This window comes from Dasypus novemcinctus, chromosome 1 (assembly GCF_030445035.2).
Source record: "Dasypus novemcinctus isolate mDasNov1 chromosome 1, mDasNov1.1.hap2, whole genome shotgun sequence".
Lineage (NCBI taxonomy): Eukaryota > Metazoa > Chordata > Mammalia > Cingulata > Dasypodidae > Dasypus > Dasypus novemcinctus.
The window spans coordinates 39339644-39353270 of NC_080673.1; the positions used below are offsets into that span (position 1 = coordinate 39339644).

The 13627-nt window shown below is 38.7% G+C and overlaps 1 pseudogene; it reads left to right on the forward strand.

Annotated features, from left to right (window-relative positions):
- The first annotated feature begins 2886 nt into the window (after positions 1-2886).
- On the forward strand, positions 2887-4272 carry LOC101428408 (protein transport protein Sec61 subunit alpha pseudogene; annotated as a pseudogene).
- Positions 4273-13627: the final 9355 nt, after the last annotated feature.

The following is a 13627-nucleotide window of genomic DNA, read 5'->3' on the forward strand; positions in this document are numbered from 1 at the left end:
AATTTGCAGGACTCTTTCCAATTTCAAAATATTCTACAAAGCTATTGCAATCAAAACAGTGTGATACTGGCATAAGGAAAGATAATTAGACCAATGGATAGAAATGAAAGTTCAGAAATAGACCCACACACCTACAGACAATTGATCTTCAACAAGGGTGTCCCATTACATTCAGTGAAAAAAGAATGGTCTCTTCAACAAATGACACTGGGAAAACTGGTATCCACATGCATAAGAATGATGTTGGGCCCTCCCTCACACCATATACAAAAATAAATTCAAAATGGATCAACAACCTAAATATAAGAACAAAAGCCATATACTCTTAGAATAGAACATAGGGGCAAATCCTCATAATCTGGGATTTGGAAAAGGATCCTTAGATAGGATACCAAATGCATGAGCAACAAAAGAAGCAATAGATAAATTGGACTTCGGACTTCTTCAAAATTGAAAACTTTTGTGCATCAAAGGGCATTATCAAGACAATGAAAATAGAACCCAGAGAATGGGAGAAATTTGTTGCAAACCATATAGCTGATTAGGGACTAGATATCTAGAATACACAATAAATTTTTACAACACAACAAAAAGAAAACCCGATTAAAAAATGGGTAAAGGAAATTCATAGAGTCAGAAACTAGTATACAGGTTACCAGGGGCCTGGGGTGGGTAGAGAATGGGGAATTAATGCTTTATTGTTACAGTGTTTCTCATTGGAGTGATAGAAAAGTTTTGTTAATGGACAGTGGTTATGGTAGCAAAACATTGTGAATGCAGTTAACACCACTGAATTGCACAATTTGAATGTGGTTAAAATGGAAAATGTACATTACCAGAATTAGAAATTTCTAAAACCATAGAACTGTACAACATTGTATTATACTGTCAATATTTTCAACAGAGGTATCACACTCATGCAAAGTGTTAATAATAGGTAACACTGTGTATGAAAAGAAAGAAATAGGAAAAGAAGAAATAAAACATCATCTATCTGCAGAAAACAAAGTTGTCTGCAGAGAAAATTCCATGGAATTTATGGAAAAGCTCTCCTAGAACTAATAAGAGAGTTCAAGAGGACCACAGGACACAAGATCAACACATAGACTCAACTGTAATTTCATATACTACCAACAAAGTGGGAACCAAACTTTATAAAAGCACCAATACCATTAAATAAAAAATAGTGTGAACCCCAAATGTTGACAAGGACGCGGAGAAACAGGATCACCCATACTTTGCTGAGAAGAATAGAAAATGGCACAGCCACTCTGGAAAATACTTTGCCAGTTACTTTTAAAGCTAAAAATGAACTTACCATATGCCCCAGTCTCTTAGGGCTGTTGTGACAAAGTCCCAAACACAGCGTGACTAAAAACAGCAGAGATTTACTATCTCAGTTTGGGAGGCTAGAAGTCCCAAATCAGGGTGTGGGCAGAGCCATGCTTCCAGGTCACCCTACCTGCTTTATATACAAAAAGGAGTGACCCAGGGAAACCAGAGGTGGTACGATTGTAGAGTGGGGGAGGGCAGTCCAGGCAGGAGAGGCAACAAGAACAGAGGTTCTAAGATAGCAAACAATGGAAGAGGTGAGAAACAAGTCGTAGCAGAAGCGAGGCTGTTGTCTTGACTTAAAACAGCCATCCAACACAATCTATTCCTGCTCTCCTACTTCTGGGTGAAGTTACATACATGTCTGTTGAGGGGCTTCAGGAACATGTGGGCCAAGAGACAGTAATTATTTGAAGTGTAAAACACCTTTTGATCTTTAATCCCTTGAGTCCCTCTTTCCTGGGGTTCCTTCAGTTATAGACTTAGGATACTCAGAGGAAGCTTAAAACCATATTTAGCCCTATTTGTTCTCCTTCATCCCCTGTGGTGCTAGCCCAGCCGGGCTACCTTTCTCCATGTAAAAACAATAATTAATATAGTATAATAACAATGATATAGAGGATTACTTGTTATTGAATATGTTGTTACTTCTATGGTAAACTGTATGTGATGCCAACACTAGCTTAGTCTTCATATTTGATTCCCAGAACATTGTTCTTCATTGACAATGCAGTTGATACAAAAAGTAGTGCCAGAAGTGGGGTGCCACTCTAATGAAAACATAAAGTGTGTGGCATTGGCTTTGAGGAATCCAAGTAGCTGATGACAAAGAAAATAAAGAAGTTTGGAAAGAGCAACCCATGTTATGTGCTGGCAAAACATTTGCTAAAACTCCACTTGAAATTGGAAGGGAAACAATGTACTTAGTAAACCTGTTGCTTTGGGTGAAGAGGTTTTCAAATAAAATGCAACTGTATCAGTTAGTTGTTATTAGATGCATTGATAAGCACTACAAGAAAATACATGGCTGTGCTTATGGCCGTGCCCTAGAGCTGGCCAGTGTCACTTCACTGGGAGCCAAAAAGAATTGAAGAACGACCCAGAGCCTGAATAACCAGCATGATGTCAAATTCTTGATGTCTCCCATCCAAGCACTAATCAGGCCTGAACCTGCTTAGCTTCCGAGATCAGACAGGACCAGGTGCATTCATGTTAGCATGGCTGTCTGGACTTGGAGTTGTCCTAAATGATATTGCAGTGTCAGATGCAGGACATTATATATCCCGCCATAACCCACTGAATGTACTGGGGGAGAGTGTAAACTGCAATGTAAACTATAATCCATGCAGTGCAGCAGTGCTCTAAAATGAATTCACCAAATGAAATGAATGTGCCACAATGATGAAAGAGTTTGCTGATGTGGGAGGACTGGGGGGGGGGGGGCGGTATATGGAAACCTCTTATATTTTTTAATGTAACATTTTTTGTGATCTATGTGTCTTTTTTTTTTAACAATTAAAAAATAAATATTAAAAGAAAAAAGAAAAAAAATTTCTTGAAGTCCTCAAGCTCATCTCTGTCATCCTGCCAGAAATTCAGAAGCCAGAGAGGAAAATTCAGTTTGAGGAGAAAGTGCTGTGGACCACTGTCACCCTCTTTATCTTCTCAGTGTGCTGCCAGATCCCCCAATTTGGTATCATGTCTTCAGACTCAGCGAACCCTTTCTGTTGGATGAGAGTGATTCTGGCCTCTAACAAAGGCACACTGATGGAGCTGGGACGCTGTCCCATCATCACCTGCCTCATGCAGCTGTTGGCTGGTGCAAAAATAATCAAAATTGGTGACACCTCAAAAGACCAAGTTCTCTTCAACGGAGCCCAAAAGTTATATGACATGATCATTACCACTGGACAGTCTATCCTGTAAGTGATGACCAGAATGAATGGGGGACCCCCCTGAAACGGATGCTGGAATCTGCCTGTTAATCGCCATCCTGCTCTTTGTTGTTGGATTAATTGTCCTACTTTTGGATGAACTTCTGCAAAAAGCATATGGCCTGGGTTCTGGTATTTCCATCTTCATTGCACCAAACATCTGCAAGAACATCACTTGGTAGGCATTCAGCACCAACTGGCAGAGAAATGGAATTTGAAGGTGCCATCATCACACTGTTCCATCTGTGAGCCAAACCCACAGTCAAAGCCCGAGCCCTTGGTGAGGGGTTCTACCGCCAGAATCTTCCCAACCTCACGAACCTCATCGCTAGGATCTTTATCTTTGCGGTAGTAACTGCTTTCAGGGTTTCCAAGTGGACCTGCCAATCAAGTCAGCCCATTACAGAGGCCAGGACACCACCTGCCCGGTGAGCCTTCTCCACCTCCAACATTCCCATCATCCTGCAGTCTGCCCTGGTGTCCCATCTGCACGTCATCACCCAGACGTCTGCTCTCTTCAGTGGGAACTTGCTCCTCAGTCTGTAGGTAGTTGGTCTGATACTTCTTCTGGGGGCCAGTGGGTGCTTATCCAGTGGGGGGCCTCTGCTAGTACCTGTCGCCTCCCGAGTCCTTCAGTTCGTGCTTGAAGACCCTGTCCACCCAGTGGTACACACAGTGCACATGCTGGCCTCCTGCCCGTTCTTCTCCAAAACCTGGATTGAAGTTTCAGGCTCCTCTGCCAAGAGTTGCAAAGCAGCTGAAGGAGCAGCAGATGGTGATGAGAGCCACCAAGACCCTTCACGGTCCATGAGCTCAATTGGTACATACGCACAGCGGCAGCCTAGGAAGGCTGCGCATCGGCGCCTTCTGGGTCCTGGCTGACTTCCTGGGCACAAAAGGGTCTGCAACTGGCTTCCTGCTCTCTGTCACAATTGTTTGCCCATACTTTGAAATCTTTCTAAAGGGGCAGAGCAAGGTTGGCAGCATGGGAGCCCTTCTCTTCTGAAACCAGTCACCTGGACCAAGGAGGAGATCCACGCTCCCAAAATGCCCAGGAACAGGAGAGAAACACAATCCTGGAAGAGAGCTCTTCTCACGGGAGAGTGCTGCTATGGCAAGCAGACTTTTGTTCAATGTTTTTGGATTTCTTAATCTTTTCCATTCCACTTTGTAAAGTGCTAGAAAATTGTCCAATTTGAATTTTTTTCTTTTTATTCTGGCCTTGGCAGAAAGAACTGTAGAAATGAGATTTTTATTCAGCTGACAGCCAGAGAGGTGAAAATGGTATATAATTGTTCTCAGGTATCTCCTAACTTAAATTTTTTTTTTTTATTTTTTATTTTTACCTTCTCTGTACCTTCTCAGTGCTATATGGAGAAACAATGGTCTCAGCCTGTTGCCCACAAAGGGAATTTCTTGTTCTGGTTGAAAGCACAAACATTTTTAAAATGCCCGCAGTTCCTCTTGGCATGAGGGGGAAAGTGGGAGTAGATCGTGTGTACTCTGGTGGCCTTGGGGAACCAGCAGGTCAAACCTTACTCCAGTATCTCCTTCACAGTCAGGACCAAAAATAGCTGGCTTAAGACTGTTTATGAAATTAAATAATCTTCTCTTAAAAAAAAAAAGAAAGAAATTTATGACTCAAAAAAAAGTCTGTCACATATTTAAATCTGTCACATATGAAAGGAAATATAGACAGTTCAGAAATTCTGGGACAAGCAAGATTGGAAAATGGAGCTGTTTTATATTTTCAACCAATAAAATTTAAAACCGAGAATGTTTTAAACCATAAAAACTTTTTAGATTCAACTCATATTAATATTTGCAGGATAAAAACTAAATCCAGAGCATAGTCATTGCCCCTCTTTTTGATAACTCTGATTAGATTAAAGATGGCCCTAAGTAAATCTTTTCAGTTAGACAAAATGATTCCCCCTTCAGTGGGAAGCATGAGAGGCTTAAAGTACCAGTAATTAAGTTAAGAATGAGAAAGGAACATATCTCAAAAATGATTATGAGTGCAATTATTGGCACTTGAATTAAATACATATTAAAATCTGCAAAATTTTTCAGAGATTTGGACAGAAAGACCACCAACCTGGATTAAAAGAGGCTGTGGATGGGAAACGGACTTTGGCCCAGCGGTTAGGGCGTCCGTCTACCATATGGGAGGTCTGCGGTTCAAACCCCGGGCCTCCTTGACCCGTGTGGAGCTGGCCATGCGCAGTGCTGATGCGCGCAAGGAGTGCCGTGCCACGCAAGGGTGTCCCCCGCGTGGGGGAGCCCCACGCGCAAGGAGTGCGCCCGTGAGGAAAGCCGCCCAGCGTGAAAAGAAAGTGCAGCCTGCCCAGGAATGGCGCCGCCCACACTTCCTGTGCCGCTGACGACAACAGAAGCGGACAAAGAAACAAAAGCAGACAAAGAAACAAGACGCAACAAATAGACACCAAGAACAGACAACCAGGGGAGGGGGGGAAATTAAATAAATAAATAAATCTTTTTTTTAAAAAAATAAATAAATAAATAAAAGAGGCTGTGGTTCTAAGAAATGGAATGGAGAACAACAATAAATGCCTCATGACATTATCTTCAGGAAGGGTGGAAGCATTCTTTATTACCTGCCCCTCACCCAAAATAACCTTTTATTTTAAATATTACTTTATTATCAGTATGTGGAAGAGAGAATGAGACTCTGAATGTTTGAGACTTGAAATCATATTTGGGCTTCAAAAAGCAGGAGGGTAAGAAAGCTGCTCAGCTTCCAAGAGGTCATAGACTACACAGCCCTTTCAAATACAGCAAAGTAATACCATATCAGATTTGGAGACAAGAAAATGAAAACCAAGGAACTGGAGAGCCTCTCCCAAGGAACAGAACTAGCGGCTAACCGAGGAACCTTCCCTACCTTTTGGAGTATGAAGACTTCATATGATTTGCCCTCTGGTGTTTCAGAATTGCTGTGAACTGGTGACTGCTTTGTGCCTCCCATTTTCCCCTTTCTGAATGTAAATATTTATTATGGTTATCTTTCTCACTCTATTTTTTGTTGTTGTTCATTGGAGGCTGGGAGATGGGCAGATGACTTTTCAGTTCACCCATCTTGATGTAGATGCTATTATGACATGCTAGACTGTAGTTTGTTGCTATGATTGGATGCAACTCTGAAGAACTCATTCTTAGGGATGACGCTGTATAGCTGGCATGCACAAAGACAGGAAGGGAATATTTTTGATCAAGAAGGCAGGATGTAGAAATCGTATTATTGCTCAGAAAGACACCTGTCCCCTCCCCCATTGCAAGAGATATACTTTTCTGCCATATTGAAGTTAGCTAGACACGGTGATTCAGTTTGCCTCGGCCAATGAAATGTGAGGGCATAGCTTATGTCAGCAGAACATGAATGTTTACCAGAGCCTCTCTTCATTACCTTTCTCTACCACAGAAACAGCATGTCTCACTTAGGAGCTATTCTTTCATCCTACCTCCCAGGATGAGAAGACACGCAGTCCATCTATGGCCTGAAACAGAGCCAGAGCCAACCATCAGCCCTGAGAGGGGCTTGTTTGTTACCTTAGAAGTTATCTAGGCAAAAGAGAAGGTGGAAGGAATGTGCAATACAGAACAAAATCAGTCCAGGCAGAGGGAACATATGAATAACTGTACTACAACAAAAAGCAGCATGGTGTCAGGGTGCTGGAAGGAAGAGGGATACATGACAGAAGTGAGATGGTGTCCTGACTTAACACTTGGTTTGACTTGGCTTAGCTTCATTGTCATTTTTATTTCATAAAACATGGCCATCCACTCACAATTTTAAAACATCAGCAAGGATATTTGTTTGTAAATTTCTAAGACAAGTAGGACCCTCATTGCCTGGGGCTCTGGAACTTGAATCCTGGTCTTTGTATGTGGGTTTTCTATCTAATTCACTGGACACAGGAATCCTTGGGCCTTCTCAAAAGGAAGACATTTTCTCATGTGAATCCCAAAGATGCCAATTATGGGCAATCAATTATCATCGTCACCCTACTGGAAGTTTCTATAGGACTGACTAGTGGTTGGCTTTCTCTCTCCTTGAGTCTTCTGACCTACGTGTTCCTGAACTATATCCACTAGCCAACTTGTTATAGTTTGTAAATGACACTTAATTTCTTTCCTTTGTCAGTTTTAAAATCACAAATCCAATATGCCAGTCCTCTACATAAAAGCCTTCAGAGGGCTTCCATTCTGTCTGAAAGACTCCCCTCCTTCTCTTCACATGGTTAATTCCTACTCATCTTTAAATATGAACTAACAGGTTTTTCCTCTCTTTGCAAAGCCCCTGATTTCTCATGCCTGGGTTAGGTACCTGTTACTGTCTCCTCCCATAGCAAACTATTATTACAGTACAAGATTTTATACAACTACTCACTATTTGGTATCCCAAACTATAATGTGAACTCCTTGAAGTTAGTTACTCTATGTTATTAAAATTTGCATCAACAGAGCCAAGAGCAGTACATCGTACAAAGAAAGAGCTTAATAAACAATTACATATCTGAAAAGTCATGTGAGGAAAAGCACTTCCAGAATAATAAAGTCAGGACATCTGAAAAATCCAATTCTCCATAAAAAACAATGAGAAAACTTAAAGTTAGCAATTAGAGGGATAAAATTGGGTTTGGAGCCCCCAAAATCTCCATCCCCAAATAATTGTTACTATTTGACCTATCTGAAAGCTCCTTGAAAGGGTTCTATTCTCAAGATTTGACTTCATTTGACCTGACTCAGAGCTCACTCTGTGAAATCAAACCTATAAGAAGGGCATTTGTCAAAAACAGTCAAGAGGATATCATGAACATGGCAAAGTAAGAAATTCCCTGGAAAAGCCTCCTCTCAAAAGCAACTAAACAAGGGACAAATCCCACTTGCCTGGAGCCCTGGAGGATGATAAAGACTGTAGAAGAATTCCACAAATGCTTATTTGAAGAAAAAGAAAAAGAATCTCCAAAATCATGTACGCAAATTTTCAATCCGATTCACCAGTCCAGACCTCGCCACCTCTCCCACACGTAGGTATCGAACAGAGGCAGCATGGTCTTGTCCCTCCTGCTGCAGATGAAGACCATAAAATCATCACTCACAACAGTAAGTTAGGACCCCATGCTTACCCGGATATAGAAACCTATATCTGCAGAGACAATGGGCAGAGCACAGCAGCTGAAGGGTGCCGCATGCAAAAGTGTCACAAGGGGGGGAGAAAAGAAACCATGGCAGAACCATTGGCAATAGGTGCACATACTCAATCCAGGCTCTGCTTGGCTGGACCACCTAAAGGCAAAATGGACCTTTCTGGATTGAACCCCTCTGGCTTGGATACCATATAGAGAAGAAAGTGGAAGCAGAAAAGCCTCGCAGAAAACAAAAAGGAAAAACCGAACTGCTGTAGGACAGGATGAGTCTCAGAACTGAAAAGTGTATGGAAAGGGGGCACACTGACTGACAGAGGTAACTTAAACAAACCATAAAGCCAAGGAGAAAATTCCACACACAAACAAAACAAATCAATATTCTCATTGAAGGAAAAGAAGAAAGGAAGCTTTCTCCTAGAGGTGAAACAATTGCACAAAAAGTACAACTTTGGAAAGTATGCCACATATCCAGGGCAAAATCATGTGAAGAAGAGACAAGAAAATATGAACAGTTCAACATGGGCTATGTAAAATGTTGAGAATAAGTTGGAAGAAGGGTGAAAGAATAGCCTTCATGCAAAGCCAATCAAAATACAACCTAGAAAAGAGGGAGAAATGGACCTTCAGAGATAACTCTGAAGCAATTAGCAGAAAATTTGCAAGCATACAAAAAAACAGGATGATATGGTTCAGGCAAGGGAACAAATTAAAACTTCAAGGAGATGCAGAATTTTGAAGTAATAAAGAATTTCAAACAAATTTCCTAAATCAATTCCAGGAGATAAAGGAAAATATGATTAAAGAGATAAAGTGTATTAAGAAGACAATATCTGAGCATAAGAAAGAATTTGAAAGTATAAAAAGAAACATAACAGAAATTATGAGGAGGCCAGATGATGGTGCTTGGGTTCCAGTGGTCACAAAACTACAGTACAACATCAAGGAAGACAGAAATCCTGAAAGCAGCGAGAGAAAAGCGATCCATCACATACAAGGTATGCTCAATAAGACTAAGTGCTGATTTCTCATCAGAAACTATGGAAGTGAGAAGGCAGAGGCATGACATATTTAAGGCAGTGAAAGAGAAAAATTGCCAGCCAAGAATTCTGTATCCAACAAAAATATCCTTCAAAAATGAGAAAGAGATTAACATATTCACAGATAAACAGAAACTGAGAGAATTTATCAACAAGAGATCCACCTTATAAGAAATACTAAAGGGAATTCTATAGTATGAATGGAAGAGACAGGTGAGAGAGGTTTGGAGGAAAGTGTAGAAATGAGATTAATAGTAAGGGTAACTGAAAGAGGGGAAAAATAAGATAAGGCATACAAAAGCCTAAGGATAAAATGGTTGAAGTAAGTACTGCCTTTACAGTAATAACCCTGACTGTTAATGGATTAGACTCCTCAATTAAGAAAGACAGACAGGCAGAATGGATTAAAGAAAATATGATCCATGTATATGCTATCTACAAGAGACTTACCTTACACCCAAGGACACAAATAGGCTTAAAGTGAAAGACTGGAAAACATTCCCATAAACAGTAACCGAAACAGAGCTGGGGTAGCTATACAATATCATACAAAATAAACTTTAAATGAAAAACTACTATAAGAGTCAAAGAAGGACACTATATATTAAAAAGGGGGGCAATCCATCAAGAAGAAAGATCAATCATAAATATTTATGCACCTAACCAAAGTGCCCCAAAGTACATGAGACAAATGCTGGCAAAAGTGAGAGGAGAAATAGACATCTCTACAATAATACTGGAAGACTTCAATACCCCACTTTCAGCAATAGATAGAACATCTAGACAGAATATCAATAAGGAAACAGACATCTTGAATAATATTTAAGTGAACTATACCTCATAGACATATATAGAGTATTACACCCCAAAACAGCAGGATATATATTCTTCTCAAGTGTTATGGATCATTCTCCAGGATAGACCACATATTAGGCATAGAACAAATCCCAACAAAGTTAGAAGATTGAAATTATACAAACCACTTTCTCTGACCACAACAGAATGAAATTGGGAATCAAAAAAGATGGAGAACTTGGAAATTCACAAATATGGAAGTTAACATTCTTCTAAACAATCAGCAAATCAAAGAAGAAATTGCAAGAGAAATAAGTAAATATCTTGAGGTGAATGAAAATAAGAACACAATATATCAAAATTATGGGATGCAGTCAGGGAAGTACTGAGAGGGAAATTTATAGCCCTAAATGCTTATATTAAAAAAGAAGGAAGAGCTAAAATCAAAAACCCTAATGGCACACCTGGAGTAAGTATAAAAAGACCAGAAAATTAAACTCAAAGCAAGCATAATGATAGAAATAATTAAGATTACAACAGAAATAAATGAAATTGAGAATTTTAAAAGAAAACAATAGAGAGAATTAACAAAAATGAAAGCTGGTTCTTTGAGAAGATTAATAAAATTGGCAAACCCTTAAAAAAGGAAAAAAGAGAGACGATGAAAATAAATGAAATCAGAAACAAGTGAAAGGACATCACCACTGACCCAACAAAAATAAAAAAGATCATGAGTGTACTATGAATAACTGTATGCCAATAAATTAGACAACTTAGATAAAATGAATAAATACACACTGACAACCTACACTGACTCTAAAAGAAATAGAAGACCTCAATAGAGCAATTACAAGTAAAAAGATTGAATCAATCTCAAAAACCTCCCAGCAAAGAAAAGCCTAGACTCAGATGGCTTCTCTGGTGAATTCTACCAAACATTTCAAGAAGAATTAATACCAATGCCCTAAATCTTCCACAAAATTGAAAAGGAAGGAACACTACCTAACTCATTCTATGAGGTCAACATCACCCTATCACAGAAGCCAGGTAAAGAAAGATATTACAAGAAAATAAAATTAGAGATCAATTTCTCTTATGAATATGGATGCAAAAAGCCTCAACAAAACACTAACAAATCAAACCCAATAGCATATTAAAAGAATTGTACACCATGTTCAAGGAGGTTTTATCCCAGGTGTGCAAGGGTGGTTCATCATAAGAAAATCAAGCAACGTAATACACCACATTATCATAATAAAGGGGAAAAAAAAAACAAAACACATGATCATCTCAATTGATGCAAAAAAGGAATTTAACAAAATCCAATATCCTTACTGGATAAAAACATTACAGAAAAAGGAATACAAGGAAACTTTTTCAACATGATAAAGGACATTTATGAAAAACCCACAGATACCATAGTCAATCATGAAAGACTGAAAGCCTTCCCTCTGATATCTGGAACAACCACTATTACTCAACATTGTACTAGAAATTCTAACCAGAGAAATTAGGCAAGAAGAATAAGTAAAAGGCTTCCAGATTGGAAAGGATGAAGTAAACCTTTCACTATTTGCAGATAACATTATCCTATACATAAAAAGTCCCAAAAAATCTACAACAAAGCTATTAGAGCTAATAAACCAATTCAGCAATGTGGTAGGGTACAAGATAAACAGGCAAAGATCAGTAGTGATTCTATACACTAGTAATGAGCAAGCTGAGGAGGAAATCAAGAAAAAAATTCCATTTACAATAGCAACTAAAAGAATCAAACATCTAGGATAAATTTAACCAAGTATGTAAAGGACTTATACATGGAAATATATAAAATTTTACTAAGAAAAATCAAAGCAGATCCAAATAAATGGAAGGACATTTCATGCTCATGGATTGGAAGACTGAATATTGTTAAGACATCAATTCTACCCAAAGTGATTTAAAGATTCAATATAATCCCAATCAAAATTCCAATAGCCTACTTGGAAGAAATGGGAAAGCCAATTATCAAATGTATTTGGAAGGATGAGATGCATTGAATAACCAACAACTACTCAAAAAAGAAGAACAAAGCTGGAGGACTGACACTTCTTGACTTTAAAGCCTATTACAAAGCTACAGTGGTCAAGTCAAAACAACAAGGTACTGGTACAAGGCTATATAGATAGGTAGATAAAGTACAAGGATATATATATAGGTCGAGACCAAGTGAATTGAGTTGAGAGTTCAGAAATAGACCCTCACATCTATAGCTGATTCATTTTTGACAAGGCTGCCAAATTCACTCAATTGGGAAAGAATAGTTTCTTTAAAAACTGGTACTGGGACAACTGGATATCCATATTGAAAAGAATGGAGAAGGACTCCTATTGCACACCAAACACAAAAATTAACTGAAAATGGATCAAAGAACTAAATATAAGAAATAGGAATATAAAACTCCTAGAAGAAGAAAAAGTAAGGACACATCCTCAGGATCTTGTGTTAGGCAATAGTTTCTTAGACTTTACACCCAGAGCCCAAGCAATGAAAGAGAAGAGAGATAAATGAGACCTCATCAAAAGTAAATACTAAAGTGCATCTAAGGACTTTATCTCAAATGTGAAAAGACAACCTACACAATGGGAAAAAATACTTGGAAACCATATATCCAATAGGTTTTCATATCCAGAATATATTAAAAAATCCTACAATTCAACAGTGAAAAGAGAAACAACCCAATTTAAAAATGGGTAAAAGACTTGAATAGACTTCTCTCCCAGGAGGATATACAAGTGACTAAAATGCACATGAAAAGATGCTCAACATCATTATCTATTAGCAAAATGCAAACCAAAATAACAATACCATATAATTTACACCCAGTAAAATGACTTCTATTTTTTTAAAAAAAAAAAGAGAAAATTATAACTAATGAAGAGGATGGAGAGATATGAACACTTGCTCATTCCTGATGGGAATGTAAAATGCTGCTGCTGTGATAGTTTGGCAGTTCCTCAGAAAGCTAAGTGTAGAATTACCATATGATCCAGCAATCCCTCTACTAGATATATCCCCAAATAAATCAAAAGCTGGGAGTAGAACAGGTATTTGCATACCAATGTTCATAGTAGTGGCATTACTCACAATTGCCGAAAGATGGAAGCAACCTAAGTGTCCATTAACTGATGAATGGATAAACAAAATGTGGTATATGCATAAAATAGAATATTATTCAGCATAAAAAGTAATGATGTTCTGATTCATGGGACAACATAGATGAACCTTGAAGACATCATCTTAATTGAAATAAGCATGAAAAGACAAATCAGTAAGATATCATTGATATGAAATAATTAGAATATGCAAACTCATAAAG